Source organism: Harmonia axyridis, chromosome 1 (assembly GCF_914767665.1).
Source record: "Harmonia axyridis chromosome 1, icHarAxyr1.1, whole genome shotgun sequence".
In the NCBI taxonomy this organism is placed as follows: domain Eukaryota; kingdom Metazoa; phylum Arthropoda; class Insecta; order Coleoptera; family Coccinellidae; genus Harmonia; species Harmonia axyridis.
In genome coordinates, this window is record NC_059501.1 from 47,449,926 (window position 1) to 47,466,748 (window position 16,823).

Here is a 16,823-nt window from a genome sequence, read left to right on the forward strand (position 1 = left end):
AACCAAAAGATACTAAAAGAGTGTGGTTTCCTTGAAAGGTTCTTTCTCGAATTACATCTCGTCATCATTGAAATATAATTAGTAAAAGAATTATATTTCTTAAAATAAATAAATTAGAGTTAAAAAGATGGAATCATTTAATTATTCCTATTATTGCAGTTATAGCTCTAAAAGCTCCTAAAATTGGTCAAGGACTATAATCTACTAAATGAAATGGGTGATTTTTTATCATAATTATTTTCTCTAGAATAAAGAGTTCTAAGGATAGCAAAAACATAAGATTGAATTAAAGCTACTGCTGATTCTAATAAAATTAGTATAAATTGAATTATAATAATTAATAAAATAAGCAAATTTACTATAGGACCAGTGTTTCCTAAAAGAGTTAATAAAAGGTGTCCTGCAATTATATTAGCTGATAAACGAATAGCGAGAGTTCCAGGACGAATAATATTTCTAATTGTTTCAATACATACTATAAAAGGTATTAAAATAGAAGGAGTTCCTTGAGGCATTAGATGGGCAAATGAGTGATAAGTGTGGCTAATTCAACTATTTAATATAAATCTTAACCATAAAGGTAAAGCTAGGGATAGAGTAAAAATTATATGACTTGAGGCTGTAAAAATGTAAGGAAATAACCCTATTAAGTTATTAATTATAATGAAGTAAAATAATACAATAAATATTAAAGTATTATTTTTTTTTGTAATGATTTTGAATTCTTTATGTAGAGTAATTAATATATTTTGAATTAAAAAGTTAAATCGATTAGGAATTAGTCAGAATATAGAAGGAATAAATAAAAAACTAATAATTATTCTTAGTCAATTTAAAGGTAATATAAAATAAGATGAAGGATCAAAAGAAGAAAAAAGATTTATTATCATTTTCAAGAAAGTTTTTTATTTAATAATTTAAATTTTTTTAAAGGAGATTTTTTATGAGAATAAAATATTTTAATGTTTAAAATAATAAATAAAAGTGTTATAAAAATATATAAGGAAAATCAATCTATAGGTATAGTTTGAGGAATTAAAAATTATTCTGAGAATGATTTTAGTTTGACAAACTAATGTTATAGGTTAACTAAATTTTTCATTAGAAGTAGTCGTTAATTACTATAAAGTGGTTTAAGAGACCAATACTTATCTTTCAGTCATCTAATGAAAAATTTTCTACCCATTTAATGAAATTTTGGGGAGAAATTCTTTCAATAGAAATAGGTATAAATCTATGGTTTGCTCCACAAATTTCTGAACATTGACCAAAAAAAATTCCAGTTCGATTTAAATTAAATCTAAGTTGATTTAATCGTCCTGGGGAGGCATCGACTTTTACTCCTGTTGAAGGAACTGTTCAAGAATGAATTACGTCAGAAGATGAAGTTAGAATTCGAATATGAGAAAGATATGGTAAAATAGTTCGATTATCAACTTCTAGTAATCGAAAATTAAAAAGTTGATTATTATTAATTAAATATGAATCAAATTCAAGATTTTTAAAATCTGTATATTCATAGGTTCAATATCATTGATGACCAATAGTTTTAATAGTAACTAAAGGGTTACGGATTTCATCAATTAAGTAAATTAATTTTAAAGAAGGAAAAGCAATAAAAATTAAAGTTAATGCTGGTATGATAGTTCAAATTGTTTCAATATTGTGTCCTTCTAATATAAAACGATGGTTATAATTATTTAATGTTAGTCTCATTATGGTGTATGTTACAATACAAGTGATTATTATTAAGATCAAAAGGGCGTGATCATGAAAAAATCTTAATTGTTCTAGTAAATATGAAGCTCTGTCTAAAAATATATATGATTTTCAAGTCGCTATTTCTAAAAAAAGGTAAATCTTTATAATTGGGGTTTAAATCCAATGCACTAATCTGCCATATTAGAATTTTTGAGCTAAGATTGGTACTTCTGAATAAGAATGTTCATTAGGGGGAGAAAGTTGAAGTCATTCAATTAAAGAGGGTACATTAGAATTAAATTTTCTTAAACGTATTGAATAAAATCTTTCTCAAATAATTAAGATTATAAAGATTATTCTAAGAGAGGAAATTATAGATCCAATAGAAGAAATTTTATTTCATTTGTAATAAGCATCAGGATAATCAGAGTATCGTCGAGGTATTCCTCTTAGTCCTAAGAAGTGTTGAGGAAAAAATGTTAAGTTTACCCCAATAAATATAATTAAAAATTGGATTTGTAATAATTTATTGTTAAGATTGAATCCTGTAATTAAAGGGAATCAATGGATAAATCCTGCTATAATGGCAAATACAGCTCCTATAGATAAAACGTAATGGAAATGAGCTACAACATAATAGGTATCATGTAGAATAATATCTATGGAAGAGTTAGCTAAAATTACTCCTGTTAATCCACCAATTGTAAATAAAAATAAAAATCCCAGGGTTCATAAAATTGAAGGTGTATAGTAAAATTGTATTCCATGTAAAGTTGCTAATCAAGAAAAAATTTTAATTCCAGTGGGTACTGCAATAATTATAGTAGCTGAAGTAAAATAAGCTCGAGTATCAACATCTATTCCCACTGTAAATATGTGATGAGCTCATACTACAAATCCTAGAAGTCCAATAGCTAATATAGCATAAATTATTCCTAAAGAACCAAAGGCAATTTTTTTCCCTCTTTCTTGTGTAATAATATGGGAAATTATACCAAATCCTGGGAGAATTAAAATATAAACTTCAGGATGGCCAAAAAATCAAAATAAATGTTGGTATAAAATTGGGTCTCCCCCACCGGTTGGGTCAAAAAAAGAAGAATTTAAGTTTCGGTCAGTTAATAGTATAGTAATTGCTCCTGCAAGAATTGGTAGTGATAGTAATAAAAGAATTGCTGTAATAAGAACAGATCATACAAATAAAGGAGTTTTATCAAGTATTATACCAAATGGACGTATATTTATAATAGTTGAAATGAAATTTACTGCACCTAAAATTGAGGAAATTCCTGCTAAATGTAAACTAAAAATCACTAAATCTACTGAAGGCCCATTATGTGTTAAATTAGAAGAAAGAGGAGGGTAAACAGTTCATCCTGTTCCTGCCCCTATTTCTACGATTGTTCTTAAAATTAAAAGAGTTAAAGCAGGGGGTAAAAGTCAAAATCTTATGTTATTTAATCGTGGAAATGCTATATCAGGAGCTCCAATTATTAAAGGAACTAATCAATTTCCAAAACCCCCAATTATAATAGGTATTACTATAAAGAAAATTATAATGAAAGCATGAGCTGTAACAATTATATTATAAATTTGGTCGTTTCCAATTAATCTTCCTCTAGTTCCTAATTCTAACCGAATTAAAATACTTAACGATGTTCCTACTATTCCTGCCCATATTCCAAATAAAAAGTATAATGTTCCAATATCTTTATGATTAGTAGAAAATAATCATTTATTCGATAAAGTGGCTGAATTAAAGCGTTAAATTGTAAATTTAATTATGAGTTTTCTCCTTTATTAAGCCTTATATTCAATTATGATTATAAATTGCAAATTTATAGGTGAATATTATTCTAAGGCTTAGAATAATTCTATTTTTAACTTTGAAGGTTACTAGTTTATTTAACTTAAATCCTTAATAAATTCTAAAAATTACAGTAAAAATGATTAATCCGTAAATATTCACTCAATTTAAAAAAATTACATAGTAAGAGTTAATATAATTAAATTTTTTATTTTCATTTAATTTTATTATTAAAGATTGAAGTATTAAGCGTATATAAATATATATACAAATTAAAGTAATAAAAATTATTATAAAAGATAGAAAATAAAAGTGATTTTCAATTAAAGTTTTTAGAATTAGTCACTTAGGAAAAAATCCTAAAAAGGGGGGGATTCCTCCTAGAGAAAAGAAATTTTAAAAAAAATAGAATTTTAAAGTTTTATTGTAATTCATATTATTTATAAGATCTTTAATGTTAAAGATTTTATATTTATTAAAAATTAAGATTATATTTAAAGAAATAAAAGTATAAATTAAAAAGTATAATATTCATAAGGATTGATTTAATATTATTATTCTTAATATTCAACCAATATGGTTGATGGAAGATAAGGCAAGAATTTTTTTTAATCTGGTTTGGTTCCATGTTTTTACACTCCCTAAGGTTATACATATCAAAATAATCAAAATAAAGAATAGGTTTAATTTAAAATTATATATAATTAAAATTATTGGGGCAATTTTTTGTCAAGTTATTAATAATAATGCATTAGCTCACCTTAGTCCTTCTAGGACTTCTGGGTATCAAAAGTGAAAAGGGGCTGCTCCTATTTTTATAAGGATAGCTCTGTTAAACAAAAATATAGAAGTAGGTATTAATTGCTCGATAGAATTGATTAAAATAAATGAATTTAAAAAAGAAAATAAAACTAGAATTGATGCAGAAACTTGAACTAAAAAATATTTCAAGGAGGATTCAGAAGAATACTTAAAATTATCTAAATTTATAATAGGAATAAAAGCTAAGAGGTTTAATTCTAAACCAATCCAGATATTAATTCATGAATAAGCAGAAATAGAAATAAGAGTTCCTCTTATTATTAAAATTAAAAATATTAATTTTATAGTTTTAATTATAAAGAAAAGGGGTATACCTTTATAAATGGGGTATGAACCCATCAGCTTCTTTAGCTTATCTTTATATTCTAGTATAAGATGTACAAGAGTTTTTGAAACTCTAAGAAATAATTTAATTTTATTGAATATAATTACAAAAAAAAATTAACAATTAAAAATTTAACTTATTAAGTTAAATTTAAAATTTAATATTTTAACCTTAAATAAAAACTAAAATTTTCATTTATTTAAGTGTACAAAAATTAATTCACAAAGTAAAAAATCCTATAAAATAGGATTATTTATATAAATATATTCGATAAATTTGAGTTGATTTTGGTCGTCCTACTTCAGGATCGATTTCAACATTCTAAACCAATCCTGAGGCTAAGTCCAACAATCAACACCAAATCCGGTAAATTTGAGTTGATTTTGGTGCCCTACTTCAGGATCGATTTCAACATTCTAAACCAATCCTGAGGCTAAGTCCAACAAACACCAAATCCGATAAATTTGAGTTGATTTTGGTCGTCCTACTTCAGGATCGATTTCAACATTCTAAACTAATCCTGAGGCTAAGTCCAACAATCAACACCAAATCCGATAAATTTGAGTTGATTTTGGTGCCCTACTTCAGTATCAATTCCAATATTCTAAACCAATCCTGAGGCTAAGTCCAACAATCTACATCAAATCCGATAAATTTGAGTTGATTTTGGTCGTCCTACTTCAGGATCAATTTCAACATTCTAAACCAATCCTGAGGCTAAGTCCAACAATCAACACCAAACCCGATAAATTTGAGTTGATTTTGGTGCCCTACTTCAGTATCAATTCCAATATTCTAAACCAATCCTGAGGCTAAGTCCAACAATCTACATCAAATCCGATAAATTTGAGTTGATTTTGGTCGTCCTACTTCAGGATCAATTTCAACATTCTAAACCAATCCTGAGGCTAAGTCCAACAATCAACACCAAACCCGATAAATTTGAGTTGATTTTGGTGCCCTACTTCAGGATCAATTTCAATATTCTAAACCAATCCTGAGGCTAAGTCCAACAATCTACACCAAATCCGATAAATTTGAGTTGATTTTGGTGCCCTACTTCAGTATCAATTCCAACATTCTAAACCAATCCTGAGGCTAAGTCCAACAATCAATACCAAACCCGATAAATTTGAGTTGATTTTGGTCGTCCTACTTCAGGATCAATTTCAACATTCTAAACCAATCCTGAGGCTAAGTCCAACAATCAACACTAAATCCGATAAATTTGAGTTGATTTTGGTCGTCCTACTTCAGGATCAATTTCAACATTCTAAACCAATCCTGAGGCTAAGTCCAACAATCAACACCAAATCCGATAAATTTGAGTTGATTTTGGTGTCCTACTTCAGGATCAATTTCAACATTCTAAACCAATCCTGAGGCTAAGTCCAACAATCAACACTAAATCCGATAAATTTGAGTTGATTTTGGTGTCCTACTTCAGGATCAATTTTAACATTCTAAACCAATCCTGAGGCTAAGTCCAACAATCAACACCAAACCCGATAAATTTGAGTTGATTTTGGTGCCCTACTTCAGGATCAATTTCAACATTCTAAACCAATCCTGAGGCTAAGTCCAACAATCTACACCAAACCCGATAAATTTGAGTTGATTTTGGTGCCCTACTTCAGGATCAATTTCAACATTCTAAACCAATCCTGAGGCTAAGTCCAACAATCTACACCAAATCCGATAAATTTGAGTTGATTTTGGTCGTTCTACTTCAGTATCAATTCCAATATTCTAAACCAATCCTGAGGCTAAGTCCAACAATCTACACCAAATCCGATAAATTTGAGTTGATTTTGGTGCCCTACTTCAGGATCAATTTCAATATTCTAAACTAATCCTGAGGCTAAGTCCAACAATCAACACCAAATCCGATAAATTTGAGTTGATTTTGGTCGTCCTACTTCAGGATCGATTTCAACATTCTAAACCAATCCTGAGGCTAAGTCCAACAATCAACACCAAATCCGATAAATTTGAGTTGATTTTGGTTGTTCTACTTCAGTATCAATTCCAATATTCTAAACCAATCCTGAGGCTAAGTCCAACAATCAACACCAAATCCGATAAATTTGAGTTGATTTTGGTCGTCCTACTTCAGTATCAATTTCAATATTCTAAACTAATCCTGAGGCTAAGTCCAACAATCTACGTTTAAGTTTTTAAAATTATTAGTTTTTGATTTTAAATAACTAAGAAACTGACTTTTAAATTTTTAAAATTTTTAAATATCACCTTATTAATAAATTTGTTTAAGAATTCTATGGGGGGGGATCAATAGAATTCAATTTACAAAAATTTGAATAAATGGAGTTATATTTAAAAATCAAAAAATTTTGTAATTAAAAATTATTCTTTCAATTTTATTTTCACAGAAAAGGTTTAAATTTTCTATAAAATAAATTTTCTGTTAGACTAGAAGAAGAATTTTTTCTAAAAGTTGATTTTTCTAACAAAATAGTTTGGAAAAAGAAATTTTATGATAAATCCTTTTTTCACATAAAAAATAATCGATCCCTGTAAAATTTTGTAATCCGAAGATTTTTTCCAAATTTCATCAAATTTCACGAAATTTGGCATTTTTTTCAAAAATTTCGGGGATGGAACTAGGGGTGGGTTGCACATGTTTCATCTCATCAAAATGATCCTTTCTTCAGGCGCCCTAATAGGAATTTCCTCATACATTGGTTTTTATATCCAAGTGTTATAATTGTTTTTTAGACAATAATGTCAATTTTAAAGATCAAATTTTTTGAAAAATTTCAAAAAAAAACGAAAAAAATGCAAAATTTTGCAATTTTTTGCATTTTTTGGGTCAAAATTTGGGCAAAAAAAAATGGCCTAAAATCGATACTTTATTAGCAGTATTAATTTAAATTTTGTCTTTTAATAGGGTTTTTCTCTTGGACCCTATGCCTTTTTAATTAAAGAATTTATTTATATATATCTATAATATTTAATAATTAATAATTACTTATTAATATATAATTATTTATATATAAGGGCGAAATATATCTTACATTGGATAGTACCATTAGTAGTATTCTAGGTGCTAATTTTAATTAAATAGTTAAAATAAACATTTCTAAATATATAAAAACCGATTTAATATTGGTATCTTAAGGGATATATAATAGTACTCCCGAAAAAAAGAGAAAGAATATATAAAGTAAATCAGTATATAAAAACGACGGTGAATTTCGAGAATTTCTATATTAATAAATATTTTATATATTAATAATATTTATAATATATATATAAAGAGTATAAATTATTAATAATTAATTTAACATTAAAATATTAATATTTTATTTATATAAGAATTAAATTATAATTAATCTATAATTATTAATAATATATTAAAAATTATTAGTTATTAATAAAGTTAATTTTTAATGAAAAATTCAAAATTAATGAAAAAAAAAAAAAACCTAAGTATTAATGAATTAAATTATCATTAAGAAATATTATTTCTAAAGTATTATGGTATTTATCATGAAAATGAAGTTATTCTTATTTTAACTAAATCTATTAAAAATTACGTGAAAAATAGATTTAAAAAAATAAAATTAATAAAGATTTCATAAAAAATTTAAATTAAAATATCTAACAAAAAAATGTAATTTTAAAATATTTGGTTAAATTTGTCTATTTTTTGGTTGTCTCGAATAATTTTTAATTTATTGGATAAAAAGTGATCTTAAAGGGTAAAAAAATGATTTGTTAGTAAAATAAAGTTATTATGTCAATATTTTGATTTAAATTATAATTATTTTAAGTTTAATTATTACATAGTTAAAAAAATTATGTATAAAAATTTAGGATTTTCATAAAATTCGAGTAATTTTTGAAAATTTTATATAAATGCTTAAAAGGAAATCGCTCATAAAAAAAAAATCTATATTTTTTTGTTAGAAATTTAAATTTAAATAATTTTTAAAAATTGTGATATGGAAATTATCTAATAATTTTTTTTGAAAAAATTATTTGTTAGTGTAATAAAGTTATTCCGTTTAAAAATTTTGTGAAAAATTGTTAAAAATTTATCAAAATTTATGGATTTTTGAAAATTTTGATGATTAGGGGAGGAATTTTTTTTTTCATTTTTCATAAATTTGATTTTTATATAATTTTGAAAATTTTTAGAATAGGTTAATTTAAATATTTTAATAAAAATAGAAAATGTTTAGTTTCGGGGGGAACTAAATTAATAAATTTAAAATTTAATTTATTTTGAATTTTAAAAAATTTAATTTTTGATTATTTTATTTTATAATAAAATTATAATTTATTTTTTTAAAATTATTGTATTTATCAAGAATTTTTTAAATCCGATAATTTAAAATATTTTTGATATTTGGTAGGCTTCAGTTTATTACAAAATTTATTTTATTAAAATTAAATTTGAATAAAGCTATAACAGTCGGCAATAAGAATTGTTACAATTTAAATTGTTTAGTATTGGATTTAGTGAGTAGGGTAGCACTAAATTTAAGGGTATAACTTGTAAATCCTTGGGGGAAAATTTTTTAATTTAGAGTTAAAAAGTTTAAGGTTTGGTTATTATCTAAGGGGACGTTTTTGACGGGAGGAAGTTACAAAGATTTGTTAACATAAAGTTTTTATAATTATAATTTATTTTTTAAAAATTATTGTATTTATTAAGAATTTTTTAAATCCGATAATTTAAAATATTTTTGATATTTGGTAGGCTTCAGTTTATTACAAAATTTATTTTATTAAAATTAAATTTGAATAAAGCTATAACAGTCGGCAATAAGAATTGTTACAATTTAAATTGTTTAGTATTGGATTTAGTGAGTAGGGTAGCACTAAATTTAAGGGTATAACTTGTAAATCCTTGGGGGAAAATTTTTTAATTTAGAGTTAAAAAGTTTAAGGTTTGGTTATTATCTAAGGGGACGTTTTTGACGGGAGGAAGTTACAAAGATTTGTTAACATAAAGTTTTTATAATTATAATTTATTTTTTAAAAATTATTGTATTTATTAAGAATTTTTTAAATCCGATAATTTAAAATATTTTTGATATTTGGTAGGCTTCAGTTTATTACAAAATTTATTTTATTAAAATTAAATTTGAATAAAGCTATAACAGTCGGCAATAAGAATTGTTACAATTTAAATTGTTTAGTATTGGATTTAGTGAGTAGGGTAGCACTAAATTTAAGGGTATAACTTGTAAATCCTTGGGGGAAAATTTTTTAATTTAGAGTTAAAAAGTTTAAGGTTTGGTTATTATCTAAGGGGACGTTTTTGACGGGAGGAAGTTACAAAGATTTGTTAACATAAAGTTTTTAAAATTATTAGTTTTAATAATTTAATTTTTTAAATTTAATTTAATTATTATTATTTCTAAATAAAGTTAATTTTTTTTTGTTTGAAATAAATTTTAACTAAATGTAGTCTTTTTTGGGTTTTAGTTAATTAGATATTTGATTATGGTATTAGATATATATATTCATTCAAGATTTATATGAATATTGTTTTAAATTTAATAAATTAGTAGTGTATATTTTTAATTATTAAAAAAATTTAGAATTAGTGATAAGATTTAGTATTTGCAATTTTTGTGCCAGCAGCAGCGGTTATACAAAAAATATAATATATATTTATTAGCTTTAATTAATAGAATTAAAAATTAAAAAAGAAATTTTAAGTTTTAAGGTGAAATTTTAATTTATTAATATTTTTAATTATGTTTTTATGAGGTTAAGAAATTATTATAATAAACTAGGATTAGATACCCTATTATTAATTAAGTAAATTATAAAGTTAAGTGATTAATAGTTAAGTTCTTTAAAGCTAAATGATTTGGCGGTATTTTTACTTTTCAGAGGAACCTGTTCTATAAACGATAATCCACGATTAAAATTACTTTAGTTAGAAACTTTTATATCGTCGTTGTTAAATATTTTTTTAGAAATTAATATTTAGATATTTTTTAAAAATTTAAATCAGATCAAGGTGAAGTTTATATTAAAGTAGAAATGGGTTACATTAAATTATATTTATGGATTTATATATTTTAAAAGTTTTATGAAATTGGATTTGATTGTAATTAAATATTTTTATTTTTAATGATTTAGTACTAAAATATGCACATATTGCCCGTCGCTTTCATCTAATATGGAATAAGTCGTAACATAGTAGATTTACTGGAAAGTGATTCTAGAATGTCAGTTTAGAGCTTGAATAAGCATCTTATTTACATTAAGAAGATAATTAATAATTTAAATTGAATTTTAAAATTTATTTAATTAATATATATATATATATATATATATATATATATATATATATATATAATTTTATTAAATAATTAGTATTTTTATTAGATTAAGAAAAATTTTATTTTATGATAGATTAATAGTACTGAAAAGGAAAATTATATAAATTTATAAAAGAAACAATATTGTGTACCTTGTGTATCAGGGTTTATTAAAAATTTAATATTTATATATTTATCTCGAATTTAAAAGAGCTATATAGTTATAAATATTATTGTTTAATAAATATTTATAATAATTATATAGTAATGAAACGTTATTCGTTTTTAAATATATCTAGTTTTTTAAGAAAAGAATTTAATTCATTATAAAAATTATAAAAATTTAATTTTTAATTTTTTGAATTTTTATTTTAATAGTTTTAGGGATAAGCTTAAAATCAAATTATTATAATTAAATATTATAAATTAATAATTTATAGAATTAGAAATTTTTACTATTTGAAGTTTGTTAAAATTTGTTATTTAATTAAAAATATTTATATATTAATTTAATTTTTTTATTAAAGTAAATTTAATAATAAAAATTATATTGAAATAATGATAAAATTAGTATTAATTATTTTGTAAAAATATAAGTAATTACGAAAGGTATAATTAAGTAATTAGGCAAAAATATCTTTCACCTGTTTAATAAAAACATCTCTTTTTGATTATAATTTAAAGTAGGACCTGCCCACTGAATAAAATTTGAAGGGCCGCAGTATTTTGACTGTGCAAAGGTAGCATAATCATTATTTTTTTAATTGAAAGCTTGTATGAATGGTTTGATGAGAAGATAACTTTCTAAATTTTATTATTTAAAAATTTTATTTTTAAGTTAAAAAGCTTAAATTTTTTTAAAAGACGAGAAGACCCTATAGAGTTTAATTTATAAAAGATTTTTAATTTAAAGAATTATAAAATTTAAAATTTTTATTAAATTTGATTGGGGTGATAAAAAAATTAGATTAACTTTTTTAACTTTAACCATTAATTTATGAAAAATTGATCCATTTTTATGATTAAAAGAATAAATTACCTTAGGGATAACAGCGTTATTTTTTTTTAGAGTTCAAATCGAAAGAAAAGATTGCGACCTCGATGTTGGATTAAAGTTAAATTTAGGTGTAGAAGCTTAAATATTTGGTCTGTTCGACCATTAAAACTTTACATGATCTGAGTTTAAACCGGTGTAAGCCAGGTTGGTTTCTATCTTTAATAATTTAATAAATTTTAGTACGAAAGGACCAAGTTTATGATTTAAAATTTTATAAATGAATAAAATTATTATTTTGGCAGATTAGTGCGTTAGATTTAGAATCTTTATAAGTATTTTATACAAATAATAATTGATATAATTTTAATTTTGATAATTTTTATTTTAATAATTATTTGTATTTTAGTTAGAGTAGCTTTTTTAACTTTATTAGAACGTAAGTTATTAGGGTATATTCAAATTCGAAAAGGTCCTAATAAAGTAGGTTTTTTAGGAATTTTACAGCCTTTTAGTGATGCAATTAAATTATTTAGAAAAGAAATAATTTTTCCTTATATGGCTAATATTTTAATTTATATTATATCACCAGTTTTTAATTTAATTTTAGCATTAATATTATGAATTAGAATACCTTTTTATTGTTATTTATTTAAATTTAATTTTTCTGTATTGTTTTTTTTTGTAATTTCTAGTTTTAGTGTGTATACAATTATATTATCGGGTTGATCTTCAAATTCGATTTATTCTTTATTAGGAAGGCTTCGTTCAGTTGCTCAAGTAATTTCTTATGAAGTAAGAATATTTTTAATTTTATTATCATTTTTAGTGTTAATTATATCTTTAAATTTAATAGATTTTATTTTTTATCAAAAATATGTTTGATTTGTTATATTTAATTTTCCTCTAAGAATAATATGATTTATTTCAAGATTAGCTGAAACTAATCGAACTCCTTTTGATTTTTCTGAGGGTGAATCAGAGTTAGTTTCAGGATTTAACGTTGAATATAGAAGTTTTGGATTTGCTTTTATTTTTATGGCTGAATATTCTAATATTATTTTTATAAGAATAATAAGAAGGTTGATTTTTATAGGAGGAGATTTTTATTCTATTATATTTTTTTTAAAATTATTATTTTTTTCTTTTATATGAATTTGGGTTCGAGGGACTTTACCTCGTTATCGATATGATAAATTAATATATTTATCTTGAAAGGTTTTTTTGCCTGTTTCTTTGAATATACTTATATTAAATTTTAGATTAAGATTATTATTTATAGTATTAATTATATAGTTAATTAAATTTTGTATAAATCAATAGAAATTTAAATTCTTTCTTATATTTTCAAAATATATGCTTTTCAAGCTCATTGATTAATTAAATATTCATCAGTCTCAAATTTTATAAATAATTGAGTTTAATATAAAGTATATGAAATAGATTAAGGTAAAAATTTGTCCTATGAAAATAAAAGGATCTTCAACTGGTTTAGCTCCGATTCATGTTAAAATTATAACTGTAACGATAAAATTTCAAAATATAATTTTATTAATATAATAAAAGCTGTTTCTTTTTATTATTTTGAAATTAATAAAAGGTATAAAATAAAGAATAGCAATTGATATTACTAAAGCAATTACACCTCCAAGTTTATTGGGAATAGAGCGAAGAATTGCATAAGCAAATAAAAAATATCATTCTGGTTGAATATGAGGAGGGGTGGAAAGAGGATTAGCTGGGATAAAATTATCAGGATCTCTTAATATATAAGGATATAGAATAATAATATTTAAAATAAAAAATATTATAATGAGAAAACCTAAAATATCTTTAAAGGAGAAATATGGATGAAAACTAATTTTATCTAGATTAGAATTAGATCCTAAAGGATTACTAGAGCCAGAGTTATGTAAAAATAGTAAATGAATTATAATTAAAGCTGAAATAATGAAAGGTAAAATAAAATGAAATGAATAAAATCGGTTTAATGTAGCATTGTCAACAGCAAAACCTCCTCATAGTCAAATAACGATAGAATTTCCTAGGTAAGGGATTGCAGAAACTAAATTTGTAATTACAGTTGCTCCTCAAAAAGATATTTGCCCTCAGGGAAGAACATAACCTAAAAAGGCTGTAGCTATAGATATAAATAAAATAGTAGTTCCTGTCATTCAAGTTTCTGTAAGTTTGTAAGAACCAAAATATAAGCCTCGCCTAATATGTAAATATAAGCATATAAAAAATAAAGAGGCTCCATTTGCATGAATAGTTCGTATTAACCATCCTATATTTACGTCTCGACAAATATGAGTCACTCTATTAAAAGCTAAATCTACGTTTGCACAATAATGTATAGATAAAAATAATCCTGTAATAATTTGTATTATTAAACACAAGCCTAATAAAGATCCAAAATTCCATAAATATGAAATATTTCTAGGTGTAGGTAGATCGATTAAAGAGTTATTAATAATTTTCGTTAAAGAATTAATTTTTCGTATTGGTATTTTCATATTTAAATTGACGTAACGGTCCAAATTTTACTTTAGTAATTTTTACAACTGCAATTATTGAAATTAATAAATAAAAAATCAAAATTAAAAATATGTTAGAATTTGGGTAATTTAAAAATTTATTTAAATTTAAATAAAAATTTCTAATTAAATCTATTTTATGTAAAATTTCATTATTAATATTTTGATTTATTAAATATAGATTTATATTATTTATAAATATAGTAATTATAAATAAACTAATTATAATAAATATAATATATTTATTAAATTTAAATTTTTCATTAGAGGCAGTTCTTGTTATATAAATAAATAAAATTAGTAAACCTCCAATTATAATTAATATTAAAATATATGAAAATCAAAAGTTTGATCTTATTAATCCTATAATGATACAAGTTATAATTGTATAAGTTAAAATAAGTAGTCCTAAGGATAGGGGGTGGGTAAGAAAAATTGCCAAAAAATTTAAAAATGTTAAAATTAAGATTTCAGAGGGTAGTTTAATAAAAAATATTAATTTTGGAGATTAAAGATATATTTGTTTTCCTCTGATATTTTAAAAGATTAAATCTTAAAGCTGGTTTACAAGACCAGTATTTTTTTTAAATTATTAAAATATGGAAATAATTTTTTTAAGTATGTTTATTTTTAGAATTTTAAATTTTTTTATTAATCGAAAACATTTATTAATAACATTACTTAGATTAGAATTAGTAATTTTAACTTTATTTATAATAATATATTTTTACTTATCTTATTTTAGTTATGAATTTTATTTTGTAGTAGTTTTTTTAACTATAAGTGTTTGTGAAAGAGTTTTGGGATTATCTTTATTAGTGTCAATAATTCGTTCTTACGGAAATGATTATTTTAATTCATTAAATATTTTATGATAATATTAATAATATTAGTATTTATGATTCCTTTATGTTTTATAAATAAATTTTGATTAATTAAAAATTATTTAATTTTAATAAGAATTTGATTTTTTTCAAAAATTTCTTTTTTATTTTTTAGTTCATTAAATTTTTTTATAGGTATAGATTTTTTATCATATTTTTTGTTATTATTAAGGTTTTGAATTTCTTTTTTAATATTTATAGCTAGAGAAAAACTTTTTAATTTAAAAGATTTCAGTGAGTTATTTAGTATTTTATTATTATTATTATTGCTTTTTTTATTATTAACTTTTTCTTCTATAAATATATTTTTATTTTATATATTTTTTGAGGCTAGGTTAATTCCAATTTTGATTTTGATTTTAGGTTGAGGATATCAGCCTGAACGTATTCAAGCTGGAATATATATATTTTTTTATACAATTATAGCTTCTTTACCAATAATATTGTTTATTTTTATTTATTATTCAAAGTTTAAAACATTAGATTTGACTTATATTAATGTAAATTTATTTAGTTTTATTTTATATTTTATAATAATAATAGTATTTTTAGTTAAAATGCCGATATTTTTATTTCATTTATGATTGCCTAAAGCACATGTAGAAGCTTCAGTTGCTGGGTCTATAATATTAGCAGGAGTGATATTAAAGTTAGGAAGATATGGACTTATTCGATTTTTAACTATATTTTTATATCTAGGAGTTAAGGTTAATTTTTTTTTAATTAATTTATCTTTAATAGGAGGGATTTTAGTTTCTTTAAGTTGTTTACGTCAAAGAGATATAAAATCTTTAATTGCTTATTCTTCAGTTGTTCATATAGGACTTTTATTGTCAGGTTTATTAACATTTAATTCTTGAGGAATTACTGGATCTTTAATAATAATATTAGCTCATGGCTGTTGTTCTTCAGGATTATTTGTTTTAGTAAATATAAATTATGAACGTATTGTTAGTCGAAGTATTTTTATTAATAAAGGTTTAATTAATATTGTACCTTTTTTATCTTTATGGTGATTTTTGTTAGTAATTAGAAATATAGCTGCACCACCTTCTTTAAATTTGTTAAGAGAAATTTTGTTAATTAATAGTTTAATTAATTATTCTCATATTTGTATATTTATATTAATAATTATAACTTTTTTGAGAGCTTCTTATAGTTTGTATTTATATTCTTTTAGTCAACATGGAAAATTTTACAGAAGATTATATTTTTTTGAATTAATTTCTTATCGAGAATTAATTTTATTACTCATACATTGGGTTCCTTTAAATTTAATTTTATTGAAAAGAGATCTATTTTTCTTTTACTTAAATAGTTTATATAAAATATTGATTTGTGGAGTCAATGAAGTTACTTTAACTTTAAGTAATATCTTTTTGTGTAATTTTTTCTAGATTGATACTTAGGTTTTTTTTTTTTTTTTTTTGTTTTAGATTATTTTTACT

General features: G+C 22.8%; 1 protein-coding gene and 2 pseudogenes across 3 annotated transcripts in view; all 3 read right to left on the minus strand.

Annotated features, from left to right (window-relative positions):
- LOC123673051 overlaps nt 1–16,823 on the minus strand; it is a 928,323-nt gene that overhangs the window by 52,212 nt on the left and 859,288 nt on the right. The gene's annotated exons all lie outside the window — the stretch shown is intronic.
- LOC123673192 lies at nt 1,095–1,819 on the minus strand (annotated as a pseudogene).
- Nucleotides 13,331–14,485, minus strand: LOC123673133 (annotated as a pseudogene).